General features: G+C 33.8%; 1 long non-coding RNA gene across 2 annotated transcripts; it reads right to left on the bottom strand.

The window, feature by feature from the left end:
- Positions 1 to 3,192: 3,192 nt before the first annotated feature.
- On the bottom strand, positions 3,193 to 6,095 carry LOC139898545 (uncharacterized). Of its 2 annotated transcripts, XR_011777055.1 has the most exons (7): positions 5,703 to 6,095; positions 5,089 to 5,187; positions 4,506 to 4,580; positions 4,332 to 4,360; positions 3,985 to 4,226; positions 3,502 to 3,590; positions 3,193 to 3,414 (listed from the first exon to the last, which is right to left on the bottom strand). It is a non-coding gene; the product is annotated as an uncharacterized lncRNA (long non-coding RNA). The 2 variants fall into 2 exon arrangements; XR_011777054.1 differs by lacking the exon at positions 4,332 to 4,360.
- Positions 6,096 to 13,205: the final 7,110 nt, after the last annotated feature.

Consider the following 13,205-nt stretch of genomic DNA (forward strand, 5'->3'; position numbering starts at 1 on the left):
TGAAATTCCAAAAGATGACAATAATGTCACTCATGAGTCTTTGCCACGTCTGAAACGTGGAAGACCAATTGGTTCCAAAGATAAAAATCCTCGAAAAGAAAAATCAGCTGACAATGAAGTAAAAGAAAGTATTCAAGAAGAACCACAAATCAATATTCCTTCTGCAGAGGATATTGATAAATGTAAATACATAAATTGCGATAAATTATGCAATATTATGGAACCGAAATGAAATGAAAAATCTTGATGAGATATTTTCATATAATGACATCATGAATAAAGATAATGATCTAGAACCAAAATCTGTCATTGAATATCAAAATAGACATGATTGAGTTCAATGGAAAGGAGCAATACGAGCTAAATTAGAATCGATCAATAAAAGAAAAGTTTTCGGATCAATCGTTATCACTTTTAAAGATGTGAAACGTATGAGATAAAAAATGAATTTTTATCCGAAAAAGAAATGAGAAAAAATGAAGTTACAAGATAAAGCTAGACTTGTAACTCAAGATTTCTCTCAAAGACCATGAATGGTTTATGAGGAAAACTTATTCTCCTGTTATGGATGCAATTACTTTTAGATACTTAATCAGCCTAACAGTTTCTAAAAATTTAGAAATGCATCTCATGGATGTTATTACTACTTATTTAAATGAATCACTTGATAGTGATATACATGAATATCCATGAAGGGTTTAAGGTATCAGAAACATCTAATGCAAAACCCAAAGAAATGTATTCCATTGAATCACAAAGATTTTTATATGAGTTGATACAATAGTATAACTGATTAAATGATTACTTGATAATAAAAAGGGTATACAAATAATCTTATTTGAACATGTGTTCTTATTAAGAAAACAATGTCCTGATATGTGATTGTAAGTTGTTTATGTCAATGATCATAACATCATATGAACAAATAAAGAGATCTATGAAATCATTCAACTTCTAAAAAAAAAATTTAAATGAAAGATCTTGAAAAAGAAAAAAAAATCAAGTATTCCTTTAGATTGCAAATTGAGCATATGTCTAATGGTTTACTTGTACATCAAACAAACTATACCGAAAATATTTGAAAATATTTTTAAAGACAAAACCATTGGTTGATATATCACTCAATATTGACACTGATACATTTCATCCCCGTGGAGATCATGAAGATCTTTACAGATCAGAAGTTACATATCTTAGTGCAATTGGGGTTATTATGTATTTTACAAATTGTACAAGACCTGACATTTCTTTTGCAGTTAATTTGTTGATAAGGTTCAGCTCAACCCCTACAAAAAGACATTGAAATGGGATCAAGCAGATATTTTGATACCCTTGAGGAACTGCTGATTTAAAATTATTTTATTCTAACGCTTCAAAACAAGATTTGGTTGATTATGTATATGCAGGTCATTCATCAAATTCTCATAAAGATAAATCTCAAACTCGATATGTATTCCTAAATGGAGGTACCACAAAATCATGGCGTTCTTAAAACAAACACTTGTTGCAACATCATCAAATCATGACGAAGTGATTGCATTATATGAAACTACTCGAAAATGTGTTTGGTTGAGATCAATGTCACAAATCATTATTGATTCTTGTGAACTAGAACGCTATAAAAGACCAACAACTATTTTCACCAACAACTATATATGAAGATAATGTAGCTTTCATAATACAAATGAAATAAGAGTATCAAAAGTGACAGAACAAAATGTAAATGCTGACGAGGCGCCAAAGCCATAGACGATCTTAACGGTCATAAGTTTGATGGAAAAGAATGGTATGTTGGTAAGGCTCAGAAAAGACTAAAAGAGAATAGGAATTGAAACAAGGGTTTGAGCAAACCATGAATGAGACTGTAGACAAATCACAGGGGCTAAACTTGTACATAAAAGATTTAGATGATACAGTTTCAGATGAAAACCTCAGATTCTTCTCATATACTCAAGATCTCGTAAAAGACAACCAGATTAAAATGAGATACGTTCAATCAACAACTTTGCTGATCTTTATACCAAAGCACTGTCAACCGCTGTTTTCAGAACACACGTTCACAATATTGGCATGAGGCAAGTTCAAAAGATGTGACGACTCAGCGATGTCTACTTGAGGGGGAGTCAACTCTATACTGCACTCATTTTCCCTTGACTAAAGTTTTTATCCCACTGGGTTTTTCTTTAGCAAGGTTTTTAACGAGACAGTATTAGTTTCTCTCTTGATAAAATTGTCATCCAAAGGGGAGTGTTGTAATATTAGAGTCAAGATTGGTGGATGACATTATTTCAAATTATATACCCCAAAAGTCAACAAATAGTGACTACCAATTTCATATATAAATATGCATCAATTGAATGTAAATGATATACCTTTTCTCAATATACCAATCATTTCTTTCTTTCTCTCCATTATCATCTTTGTTCTTACACTTCATTATTAATATTCATAATCAAAAATCAAACCACTAAAGGTAGTTATAAGCCTACTGAATTATAACATAATCAAACCACTAAAGGTAATTATAAGCCTACTGAATTATAACAAATAATTATATTTTTTTAAAAATGATAAAATGATAATTTTTATTAATAATAGTACTAAAATGATAATAATAAAAATGATATTTCATATTAACAATGATATTTTTATTAAAAATAATAATTTTAATAAAAATGATAGTTTTAATATTAATAATACTTTTAATAATAATAGTAAAATAATGAAAACGATATTTTTCCTTTAAATCAATATCTTACAATATCTTAATTTCATCATGATACTCATACTCATTATTTTCTAATCACTTCGTTTAATAGCTTTTAGTAGTCTTTTATATCGCTTTAATAATAATAATAATAATAATAATAATAATAATAATAATAATAATAATATAATAATAATAATAATAATAATAATAATAATAATATAATAATAATAATAATAATAATAATAATAATAATAATAATAATAATAATAATAATAATAATAATAATAATAATAATAAGATGTTACTAATATTAGTTTTAATTATAATAATACTAACTAGATGCAGTTTGGACCGCGCGTTGCGGCAGTTGCTGTTGGGTGTAAACTTCTGAATGTGTGTTGTATACATAGAATGGCTACGTTATGTCTGTTTATAGAACATGTAATGTACCTCACTATTCCACCATAACCGTTATTCTACGTTAATTTACCTGGATATGTTATTAGAATTTGTTGATATCATATAATCACTACAATATCGCATAAGGACTAACAACCCTCAGCTATGCTAGAACTGATACATGTACAAATTCCATTAATGAAGTAGATGGACTCACACCCATGGCTGCTACTAAGTGGGAATCAGATTAAAAAAACACTAATCGGTACAAATGACATCTGAAGACGCATATGCCATCGACAAACCTATAATCAGTAACAACATATAAGTAGATAACACAACGAAAATACAATAAACGAAACACAAATAGCAGCGTTCAAATTCTAAATTACCGAAAGTAGACAAAAGGTCAGATGTCGCACATCCAACCGGTGACAACTTGCAAGAAACCCCGTTAGAAATCAACGATTACCTTATCTGCCTAAATCAAATAAAAACACACAGACTTCAACACATTTAACCAAACTAAACTGACAATATCGCTTGAACCAAGTATTACTTTACTAATATAGGTGTTGTAATTATATCTTTTTTTGAAAGGCTCAACTTTTATTAAGAGGCAAAATAGCCAAAACACCAAACAAAAACTAAATTGCAAGCACTCAAATGGAGTGCAGCTACGTCCCAAACTCCAAAAGTGAGAGCTAAAACATTATATATATGCACCAAGTTAATTTGTAGACACCAAATCTATAGATAATAGGAGAGTTTATGCCCAACTAACCTTCAGAACCTACTGGATTAATTTTCCAGTTCAAAGCCAGGGAGAACCAGTTTACTTCTACTGGAAGTTCAAAGGTGAAAAAGAAACTTACAGGTCATCAAGACGTCCTCATTTAAAATTTTAGTTCTTCTTTCCTCCGCTTCATGTATGAGCTTGTTTCTCCAATTCCAGATACACCATATAAGTACATCGTTTAAAGCCAAGTTAATCTTCTTCCTATCTTCCGAATCATCCTGAGTATTACCCGAAGCGATAAGATTTAAAAACCCATTTGGAATAGGACCATGATCATTCCACCATGACTTATAACCATGCTAGAGGGGGGCAACGAATCTGCATATAGAGAAAACGTGTTAACGATTTTCATCATCCTCGATTACTCAGTTTCATTCTGGTGGGTGAACGATCCAAGTTTAGTAGCCAAATAAATATATTCACCTTTTGGAATTGGTGCCTTGATTACAGCCCTGTTACATGCTACTTTCAAACAACGATATATATATATATATATATATATATATATATATATATATATATATATATACACACTTAATATATTTGTAACTACCAATTTTAGTTCACTCTCAGTTAAAGAAATATAAAATAGTATACCTTGAGAATCAGCAAAACGGAAAACCAAGCTGGATGAAGCATCTACTTCTTTCGTGTTTGAAATCAAACGCTCACCTAAGATGATCGTTAAATTTTGTAAAAGCATCAACCGAAAAGCAAATAACTATAATAGACAATAGCAATTACTAAACAAATAAAGAACAAACCTATACATTAATCAATAAATTGAATTATCCCTTCAGACACACAGCTCTACTAATATGGTGTTAAATATCAAACTGATCTATATATTAATCACATTCATATATGAAGATGAAGGTAAACAAATTTAAAATACAGGTGTATCAAAATTCGTATCATATTGTAGTTATCATTGACATTTCATCAAAGATCTTTTCATTCATTTTCACAACAACTATGCATTTTATGCTTTCTTTTGGTGCATGCATTTGACTCAACACGAAAGAATATGAGATGTTAAAAAACTGAAGTAACAAACTAAAGGTACTATGTAAAACAACCCAATTTGATAGATGAATCATTTGCATCAATCTTAACCCTTTTTGCACTAAACTTATTGAAACACTCAACCATAGAGTAAAAAAATTAGAAGTGCTATTACCTGTAGGTAAATCATTCCTTCACTTTTGTTCAGTATGCCTTTTCAGCAATTCAATGAACAGGTCTGTCATTGTATCAGCTCAATACATGATATACAAATCTGTAATGGAAATACGAAATTCATGTTTAGAAACTTAATCTTTTTACCACATTATAGAGGAGTCTGCTAAAAATTATATGGAGGCAAAATATTAAAACATACAGATTTATTACATATGTTATCATTGCCAATAAAGTTGAAATATACATCGAAAAAACTTTGTAGGTTTGAAAGTAAAGAAGCTAACAATTCAATGACAAATAGTCTAGCTGCAAATTAGAATAAGACACTAAATTATGATATTTACACTGAATCTGATATTAAACGGGTCAAATAACTTCGCCCCTGTTATGCAATAAAATGAAAACACAACACTACAACAATTAAAGTACAAATTTCAATTAACATGTCATATTATCTTGTTCAAACCATGTATGATTGAACTTGCAATATCCCAAGAGTAAGCTTGAAATCGCAGCAGATAATATATTGAAACCCAAAAATACAGAAATCGGTGAAATAATAGCGACAATCGCTGCAAACCCTATGTTTTGCGAAGGTTTGTAAAAAAATACCTGATCGATAAGCTGAAATCGCACATCGAGAACACCGCTAGTGAAACCCTAGCTTTTGTTGCTTTGAAATCAGAGTACAAAACCGCCGCTGGTCGCCAAGATCGCCACGAAAACAACGTTTAGGAACCCTAATTTTTGTTGGTTTGAAGTGAGAAAACGGAGGTGTCAGCCATGGAGAAAGAAGCCATAATTTTTTTTTTCCCCTTTGAGCTTGCGAAGGGGATTCCCTGCGGTTTGTTTGGGAAGGCAGAAGGGTTTTTTTTTTTTTTTTTTTTTTTTTTTATATGTTTAAGCCTGCAAGGGGTGGCGGGTAAGTAATGTGCGGAAAAGGTTTGGAGAAGGTGCAGGAAGGGACGATGGGTTTGAAGGGGGAGGAAAGGATGTCGTTCTGGAGGGTTTGTAAAAGGAGGTGGCAAGATTTTAAGTGGCTATAAGTATGTGAAGGAAATAATATTAATATTAATATTAATATTAATAATAATAATAATAATATAATAATAATAATCTTAACGATAATAACGATAATAATAATAATAAAAATAACAATAATATCTTTTATTAATAACGACAATAATAATAATAATAATAATAATATCTTTAAATTCATTGCGGATTCAATTCAATCGGTGAATTATGAGATCTCGTAGAACATTTCAGTTGCCGGAGAGTGGATCGTCGGAGGTGCACGGAGAGTGGCAGTTCGATTCATTTCTTCAAACCTACATAGTTTGTGTAAGGATTATGGATCTACTGTCAATTTAATATTATAAACACTCTTTGAAGAATTTGTTTTTTGGAATATGTTGAAATCAAGACTTTAGGTGATTTTGTGTTTTAGTTTTGAGATTTGGGATAAAAATAAGATGAAGTGCAGATTAGGTGTATTACTCTGTATATTATTTTGTTTGATATTAAAGTGAAGTGCACATCTCCTTCCTTCCAGCAATCGGACGGCAGCTACAGTAGAATCTGTATCATTATTCAATAGAATCTGTGCCCACCAGGTGTTTGTTAAAAGTCCTCTGTGAGTTTTATCTTGGCTTCATGGTTATAATTTTATTGGTGTATGGGGATTTTGCATCTGTCATTTTAGCTATGCACTACAACTAAAGGTTGTGTGCAGCTATGTCGCATGCCGCCGTGAAGTTTTATTGTCCCTTTGTGGGTCTTAGTGGCTGTCAAAATAGGAGTGGAAATGGGCTAGTTAGAAGTTCTCTTATCAAACATCTTAGTGATCGTCATTGTGGTATCAATGCGCGGGATATCACTCGACATTCTCTTACTTCTAATTTGGGTGTTTATACTGAGGCTGATGTTACTTTTAGGCGTATGGGGATTTGGTTATGTGGTGTTTGCTACAAAACACACACGGTACGTGCTAAGTGCCGTCATGGTAGGGGACCGGATGTGCCGCCCCCCGATGAGGGAAATGGTGTTGTTCGTTTTGTGCTTCATAATTTTTCCAAGCCACTAGCTCCCTCTTCTCCTACTCGACTTTGTATTGAGGATGGTTCGGTGCGTGATCATAACGATGGTTTTGACGTGGCTCTCCTTGATCGGTTGTTCTCTAAGGGGTTTCGCACGGTTAAGTCTATCCCTCCCAAGTGTCGTTTGGGGTTTTCTCGGGTTTTGAAAGGTGCTCTTGATAAGGTGATCTCTAAGCCTGATGACATTTCTAGTTGGGTCTCTTTGTTGGTGTTACCCCTTTGTACCCTTAAAACCTTTCGGCCACGGAGTAGTCGGGAGTCTAGGTCTTCGATAAAGCGTCGGCATCAGGAAGAGAATATTTCCCGTGCTATTTGCTCGTGGGGGACAACGGGTGGAAGTTTACAGCTTGTGAGGGAGTATTTGGCAGAGGATTCTCCTATGTTGTCAGTGGTTGATGATGAGGTCCTTGATTTGGAAGAGCGTAATATTAAGCAGTGTCGTAGGAAGATTTGTGATGGCCATTACACCGCTGCAGCTGTGTTCTTTCTTCATCAGGCGTTACTCCTTATAATGACGCCACACTGGCGGACTTGCTGTCTAAGCACCCTTCTTCTATAGCTCCATCCTTGCCTGATATGACGGTTGATCACCTTCACCTCGTTACGACTTCTGCTGTTGTTTTGGGCCAGATTAAAAGTTTTCCTCGGGGCACTTCATGTGGTAGGGATGGTTTACGTGCACAACACCTTATGGATTGCTTGAGTGGTGTTGCTGTGGCAGTCTCGAATGAGTTGGTTGGCTCTATTACCGGGGTCGTTAATCTCTTTCTAGCTGGAAGGTGCCCTATGGAATTAGGAGAGTATATTGCTAGTGCTCCCCTCACACCGCTTGTCAAGCCCGACGGTGGTCTTCGTCCTATAGCTGTGGGTACTGTTTAGCGACGTCTTGTTTCGAAGGTTGGCGCTGCTATGGTTAGCCAGTCTTTGGGAAGTTACTTCGATGATCTTCAATTTGGTGTTGGTGTTTCTTCAGGTGGTGAGGCAATTCTTCATGCTGTAAATCGATTGATTGAGGATCGTGGCTCTGATGTTGTCCTCTCTATGTTATTAGTTGATTTTCAAAATGCCTTTAATCTAGTTGATCGTACAGTCATGTTACGTGAAGTTCACCGCCTTTGTCCGAGCATTTCTCGGTGGGTTGAATTTTGCTACTCTAATCCAGCCAGATTGTATTATGGGAACCACACATTATGGTCTTCTCAGGGGGTGCAACAGGGTGATCCCCATGGTCCGCTGCTTTTTGCTTTGGTCTTACAACCCTTGGTTTCTAAAATCAGAGATAATTTTGAGGTTTGTCTTCAGGCGTGGTATTTGGATGATGGCACTATTATTGGGGACACTTTGGTGGTGGGGAAGGTTTTGCATTTGATTATGGAGGATGGGCCTCCTTTTGGGCTACATCTCAACGTTGAAAAAAACAGAAATTTTCTGGCCTACGGAGGACCCTCGCAGCAGGCAAGTAGGTGTCTTTCCTCCTAATATTGCTCGGCCTTTAAATGGTGTTAAGTTGCTTGGGGCCCCCGCAAGTTCCGATCCTGGTTTTAGTAGTGAACTGGTGATGCAAAGGGTGACCAAGTCCATTGCGCTTATGGATAAGGTTGCTAAGCTTGATGATCCTCAGTGTGAGTTGTTGTTGCTTAGGGCATGTACGGGAGTTTCTAAACTCTACTTTACCTTGCGTACTTGTCCTCCTTGTATATTTGAGGCGGCTCAACGCGCTTTCGATGGAGCCCTTCGATCTTCCTTGGAGCGTATTGTTACTGCTTCAGGGTCTGGGTTTGGTGATTGGCAGTGGTGGCTTGCCACCTTGCCATTTACATTTGGAGGGCTTGGTGTTTATTCTGCGGGAGATGTTCGTCATTATGCTTTTCTGGCTTCTCGATTACAGTCTGCTGGGTTGCAGACCAAGCTCCTACGTCATGCGGGTATTGTTGGTCTTGGTCGTGATTTTGAAGATGCATTGGGTCTGTTTAATAAAACGGTTGGGTTTGATATTTTAGGTATTCCGAGTGAGGTCGCTGCCCCAATACTCATGAAGAAATTGGCAGATGTTTATTTCACAAAGGTTACCGCTTCTGCAGAATCAACTTTTTCGTTATCTCCCCTACAATCGGCCTTATGGAAATCACAGCAGGGTGATCACACCTCTGCTTGGCTAAGGGCAGTCCCTATTTTGGGGTTGGGTCAGACGATAAACGCAAAGACTTACCAATGCGTGTTGTGCTACCGGTTAGGTGTTCCATTGTTCTCTATCTCGACGGCATGCTCTGCCTGTTCAAGGGTTTTTACTGGGGATATTTTCGGGGATCACCCGGTGTCTTGTGCTGGTATGGTGGGTATTAATCATCGACATAATATTATTCGGGATTCCCTTGTTGATGTTTGTTATCGATCTGGGATTTCAGCGAGAAAGGAGGTTGATATTGGGTTGTCTGGAGGGAACGACAGGGCCCTTAGACCGGCAGATGTGTTACTTTATTCCTGAGATTGTGGTCGCGATGTTTGTGTTGACCTGACAGAGTCTTCTCCTTTGACACAGTCTGGGCTTTCTGACTTTGTCCCTGGACGTGCTGTGGTTGATGCGGCTCGTCGAAAGCGGGTCAAGTACGAATCTAGCTGTCAGGCGATTGGTTATGGTTTCATTCCTTTCTCATTTTCTTCCCTTGGGGAATTAGAGAAGGAGGCTGTTTCTTTGCTAAAGAGGGTTCCGAAGAGTTCGATGGCGCAAGATATTGGTGCCGGTGCTGCTGCTCATATCTTTACTAGGATAGGTTTTGCTATTGCTAGAGGTGTGGGGGCCCAGATTGTCTCTAGGCTTCCCACTAATTTTTTTTAAGTTTTAAAACTTTTAAGTTTATAATAATAATAATAATAATAATAATAATAATAATAATAATAATAATAATAATAATAATAATAATAATAATAATAATAATAATAATAATAATAATAATAATAATAATAATATAACGACGATAATAACGACGATAATAATAATCATTTTTACAAAAATTCAATTGACTATAACTTCTAAACCGTTCATCGAAACCATTCGATATCTAAATGAAATGTTCTCAATTTTTCGCTAGCTTTCCACCGACATGCATATCATATACCTTATCTTAATAGTATATGTATTTAATTCAAGATTCGACATAACCTATCTAACGAAAATAACGAATGTATAAGCATGCATAATCCTATATACTCGAGCACTAGTCAGGGATACACTAATAATATATAAAAGGTAAGTTATGACGGCTCACGTATCAATATTGAGATTCAATATTGCAGAAAAAGTACGTAGACGCAACGGGGATGATAAACACTAGTTTGACTCAGAGCAATACTCCCGAACCATACCCATAACCTCCATAGCTATAACCCATAATTTCCTTACCTCTATCCCGCTCGAAAAACAATTTCGAAATCACTCGGACAGCACTCCGTCGTAATATTTTATGTATACTAATAATATCTTGAAATAATACGGAGTAAATATATATATGTAAATCGATTGTGAGAGTTTAGAGAAAAAATATTTTCAAGTTTCTATGAAATAATGAAACCTATTGAATTCTATTTATAATAGATTTTTGAATTATTAAAGTGAATTATTAAAGTATGAATTATTAAAGTATGAATTATTAAAGTGTGAATTATTAAAGTGAATTATTAAAGTTAAAGTAAAGTAAAAATAAAGTAAAGGTAAAGTTTAAGTATAGTAAAAGTATAAAACTACGTACGTATAATACGCGTATAAATATATATAATATTAATTTAAATCGTTATATATATTTAATAAAATAAAATATAAATATAAATATCGTTATCTTTATCATACTGGTTAAGTAATTAGTTGTCAAAAGTGGTTTTGGATATTTATAAAAGTTATATACGTTTTAATAATAAAGTTCTTTTTAAACTGAAAACGTTTTTGTACGTTTGAAACTAAATCAAATAAATATGATAATTTTGTTTTCCAAAACTAAATATATTTAAGAATCATTTTGTTTAAAGGTTAAAATAATGGAAATCGTTATATCATAAAACATTTTAGAAAAGTATAATCATATATATTCATAATAGGTTTCAAGTTTTTAAATTACAGTCTGTTAGTGAAGCATGAGATAAAGTCCAAAGGTTAAATAAACGTATGAAATCATCTTAATGAAAAATGTCGAGTTACTTAACTTGTCGATATCCAACATCTAAGTTATTTACACTCCACGTTCTTACTTATAAATCATTTTACCATTTTCCGAATGTTGTCAAAAAGAATAGATTTCTTAAATCACAGTGGACCCGTAATCATATCACAATGTATCTGATAAATCAATCATTTGATATTATCTTCTAATTCCATCGGTAAACATATTGAAACAAACACGTTCGTGTAAAGTATTATACGTTTAATACTTTATTAATATTCTCAAGTTATAATATATACATATACATATATATACATATCTATTTATATATATCGGTTCGTGAATCGTCGGAATTTGGTCGAGGTTATAATGAATGTATGAACACAGTTTAAAATTCTTGAGATTTAACTTAACAAACTTTGCTTATCGTGTCGGAATAATATAAAGATAAAGTTTAAATTTGGTTGAAAATTTCCGGGTTGTCACAGTACCTACCCGTTAAAGAAATTTCGTCCTGAAATTTGAATGTGATGGTCATGGCTGACAATAAGTATGTTTTCATGACGTATACGAGTTGGAAATTAGATTTTTATTATCATCAAGTAATATAGATAAAGCAATTTGATTTTTGTGAAGAGTACGAGTGAAGTTATCACAAAAGAGTGAAACGAGTAAGCGTAGATTCGTCATATCTTTTGACGTAGATGGGTTGATTTCCGGAGTTCAAGAGATTTGGAGAAAATCTTTGTAATAAGATTTGATTCTTCGGTAATTAAGGAAATTTAGGATCTGCTTTAAATGCGATTATCTGTTTTGATTGCTCTGTCGGATATTTTACTATAAATCCACCCTCTTCGTTTCCTTATTCTCACATCTCACACCTTCTATTCTTCCTTCATCAATTCATATTTTTAAAACATTCGTTAATATGCTCCATGTAACGACCCTGGATTTTTCAACGTCTAATAATTATTAATATTTATTATTAATACTTGCGCTTTATTAAATGTATTTTATACATTTACTTGTTACCATATTTAACTTTCCAATGCCCGACTTGTCTTTGTGACACACGTACTTTTCACGGATAATATTTTGAATATTATTTACGTTCATGATTAATTATTATTAATTATTTTTAATTAACTAGTGTAAGTAGTTAATTACTTGGGCTTTTATTTATTTGTTGGTTACTTAGTCTTGGGCTTTATTTTAATGGACTTGGAAGCCCACCCTACACACTAAATGGACTAGTAAGCCCATCTCTTATGCTAGTGTTATATTAAGACTAAACATGGTTTAATTAAGCTAAGTATGAGACAAAATACTACAAGCATGCAAGACCATTTCTCCATGCATTTAACCTTATTACTTCTCCAAGCATACACCAAGCTCCAACACTTAAGAGTAGCAAATTGACTTCTTCTTTGTGGCCTTGTAAACCGTCGGCCAAGTTTGTAGTGAGGAGGAGTTCAATTTTTTTTTTTTTTTGTTATTTTGTTACTTATACACTAGTCTTCACTTCATTTTCTCACACACATACTTACACTTTTCTCTCAACTTTCTCTCATCTCTTTCTCTCAAAACTTGGTAAGTAATAAACCTTGTTCTTCTTCTTTTTGTTCCATAAAACCGAATCCCAATCATCATCATTTACTTGATTTATTACTTGTTGTTTGTTGTTGTTCTTAAAGATCAAGTTCTCTAACTTGTATCTTCATGTAATCTTGGTTACTTCCATCCTTTGTTTGATGAAGAACCAAGAACAAGAACCTAAACTTGTTAGTTTATGGTTCTACACTTAAATGTTTTTAAGATCTAAAGTTCATAAACTTGATGATCTTCTTTGTGTTCATGTTTTGTGG

This window comes from Rutidosis leptorrhynchoides, chromosome 3 (assembly GCF_046630445.1).
Source record: "Rutidosis leptorrhynchoides isolate AG116_Rl617_1_P2 chromosome 3, CSIRO_AGI_Rlap_v1, whole genome shotgun sequence".
In the NCBI taxonomy this organism is placed as follows: Eukaryota; Viridiplantae; Streptophyta; class Magnoliopsida; order Asterales; family Asteraceae; genus Rutidosis; species Rutidosis leptorrhynchoides.